The following is a 3,409-nucleotide window of genomic DNA, read 5'->3' on the forward strand; positions in this document are numbered from 1 at the left end:
AAGAGACTTGCTTGGAGAGTGGCTGTATTGCAAACAACCCTGCTAACAACTCCTGGCAATTGATGTGTAGAGATAGTTCCTGGAGTGACCACCTGCCTCTGGTGGAGATATCTCCTCAGTGAGCTCTCCAGCCCCATAGGCTGGCATCTGACTCTAATATTCCCTCTGGTTGGAAGCCGAAGATGGTTCTGCCATTCCACGCATCTACGTGACCCAACCACCAGTGAATTTCCTCTCTCACTTTTTGTGCCAATGGAACAAGATCTGTCTATGACAGTCCTGTCTGGAGGTGTTGGATTTTAATCTCTGAACAGCCCGATAATGAAATTGGCCCGGTAAGATAACCTATATTGAAGAAGCCAGCAATCCCACTAATCTGGCGGTTGTTCTCAGAGAGACTATATGTCTGGATAGAACAGATGTCAGTTTTTTTTTTGAGATCTCATAATTTGGACCTGGGGAGTTTTAGTTGAGCTGTCTGGGAATCTATGACAATTCCGAGGAAATCTATCATCTGCGATGGGCAGATGACTTACTTGGATTTGTTGATGACAAACCCCAATTGTTGCAAGAGTGTTACTGACATTTGCAAATGGAGGTTAGCTAAAGTTTTTGTTTGAGCCATGATAAGTATATCATCTAGGTACACTATCATTGAAATCCCTGTTCTCTCAGGTGGGCTATCACCAGCTAAATCACTTTGGTGAAACATCATGGAGCCGAAGAAAGCCTAAAAGGAAGGGCCAAATAATCCAGCCACCGGTTCCTCCACTGGAATTGCAGAAAACGCCGTTGAGGAGGAGGATGGAGATTGTCAGGTACGCATCTTTGAGATCCAAACAGACCATCCAATCTCCTTTCCTCAGTAGATCTGCTAAAAGATTGATACCCTCCATCTTGAAATGTTTTTATACTATGAAATGATTGAACTTTCTTTGATTTAAAACCAACCTGTGACCACCTCCCTTCTTTTGAACCAAGAAGACGTTGCTGCAGAAACCGCGAGCCTCGTTGTCGCAATAAGCCACAGCGCTTTTCTGCAGCAGCTCCTCTATTTCTGAATCTATAAAAACACATTCTTGAGGGGAAAAACGAAGTTGTTGTGGGTACAAATCTTGTTGAGGAGTCTGTTAAAACTCCAGATGAAAGCCTTGTATTGTCTGTAATATCCATGCGTCTTGTGACAGAACCTTCCAATTGTGGAGGAAGAACTGAGTACAACCCCCCAAAGGTAGCTCTGATGAATCGACAATTCTTACCTGTGGAATTCTGGGATTGGAATCCCGCTCTGTGTCCGCCTCTGTTGAAACAGCATTTGTTGAATCTTTGACGGATGGGGTAGAAGGTACCACCTCCGGTAGAGTTCCAATCACTTTTACCCCGTCCATAGCCTCCTCTGGGGGAACTTGATAATAGGGGCGGCCTGGCGAGTGACCCCTGCCTGGCCTGGCCCTGTTAAAAAGGCCAGCTTGGAAGACCCTCTTGATGTTAGACTGAGCTTTGTCTAAAGACGTAAATGTCCCAACATATTTAGAGACGTCTTTGACAAATTTATCCCAAAGAGATTACCCTCTGCTAAGGGGCCTGCTGCAGCCGAACCATTTCTGTGAGGTTTGAGTCCATTCTCATGAGCAGAGATTTGCGTCATTCCATGGAAATGGTGCAGTTTGCATTCCCCAGTAGATATATGGCTATTTGTGTCCAGCCAGCTAGTATATTCGGAATCACAGGGCTAGCGGATTCTTTGGTCGCTAAGGCCATTTAAAAAATCTTGGCTATGGGTCCTGCCACATCTAATAACCTGTCCTGACACCCCTGCCAGGCATGGCAAACACCCTTTTTAGGATCTTTAGCAAACTTTTTTAGAAAGGTTAGTATGCTGGCATCTATGTCTGGGGTTTCGGCCACTTAATGCGGTATGTCTGGTCTAGGACACTCCGACCGAAGATCGTTATGTACTTCCTTATCGAATACTTTCCTGATGTTCTCATGGAAGTATTCTGCTACCTCTTGCGTTGGAGCCCAATCTGAAGACCGTGGGTGAACAATATCCACAGGGTTAAAGGGATTGGGATTGGGTGGATTTTGAGATGGCACATCGGGAACAAGTATGACAGCTTTCTTTGCTTTTTTCTTCTTGGGTGGTTCGCCATGGTCTGACTTGGTAGAATCAGTGTCAGTAGTGTCACTATTGATATAAACTTTCTGTTTGCGCTTAGCCTTCCACCCCCACTGGAAGCGAGTGCTGAATACCCATGCTCAGCCATAGGACCTTGTGGTAAATTAGCTAGGGCGCCTGCATGAGACCACTCTACCGACTTGGCTTTGTCTTTACTTGTGGTCGCCGAGGCACCAGTTTGCGGTTCAGGATTTGGAGGGTTCTGAAAACCCTGACGCATTGCAATGCTTTCTAATTGCGCCATAATAGGCTTATGCGCTGCTGCAAATTCCTGTTGTACAGTATTGGGTACAGTGTGCTCAATAGCCCTGTTGACAGACTGCTGGACGGAGGCATACAGAGCGTCAACAATATTGTCCTCCAATAGAGACTCCTGTTGCTCTTCATCATAGGGTTAATAGTCTTCTTCCTCAAATGTAACCCAATCTTCCATACTTTGATATTTAACTTTTAATTAGGGGAGAAAATATGCCAAGTCTATCCACTGGATGAGTAAGGGAGGAGCCAAACCACGTGCACTCAGAATTAATGTAGGAACAAAACAACTTATCTCCTCAGCAAGGCTGTAATCACTAATTATTGGAGCCCCAGCAACAGGATGTTGTGAGACGGATATATGTGTCTGGAGCGTGCACTCACTCCCAGGGCAGATGATTCTTGCAGCCAATCAGGCGTAAACAATTCAGAACTCTCTTGCCGATCGGTAACCGGACGTTACTAAGCTCTGGCAGCAAGGAATCTCAAGCGTGGATCTGCGTAGGCTAAATCTGCCCAAAAGTAGCCCAATTGGGCTACGCACGTCCGACGATGGTAGGAGACTCAAGGTAAATCGGGCCAGATTTGGGGATGCTCCGATTGAGTCACGCAGGAGACTGCGATGTTGGACACACAGTAATCAGAGCACTGCTTACCTTGGTGCTTCAGAGGGTGCTCCCCAGCATCAGGAGGCCTGCGACACTCGCACTAATGAAGCACTAACCCACACACATACCAGCGTAAGCCACAAAACCAAATAACCACAAGCTGCTCGTTCCCTCAGGCACAAACACGCGAGCGAAATAGCTGAATACAAAACTTAACATAATCTCATTACAATTAAAAGAACACTTATCTCCGTCATGAGCAGCAAAGAAGGAGGCTCTTGAAAAGGAGATGGTGACTCTTATAGGGTCTGCTGAGACATGATTGGTTGTGAAGCATCATGGAAAATGTACTTGTCCATAAACCAAT

The 3,409-nt window shown here is 45.8% G+C and overlaps 1 pseudogene; it reads right to left on the reverse strand.

Moving 5' to 3' along the window:
* Nucleotides 1-532: 532 nt before the first annotated feature.
* LOC146860173 (uncharacterized) lies at nucleotides 533-1,388 on the reverse strand (annotated as a pseudogene).
* Between the last annotated feature and the right edge of the window lie 2,021 nt (nucleotides 1,389-3,409).

This window comes from Triturus cristatus, chromosome 3_1 (genome assembly GCF_964204655.1).
Source record: "Triturus cristatus chromosome 3_1, aTriCri1.1, whole genome shotgun sequence".
NCBI lineage: Eukaryota > Metazoa > Chordata > Amphibia > Caudata > Salamandridae > Triturus > Triturus cristatus.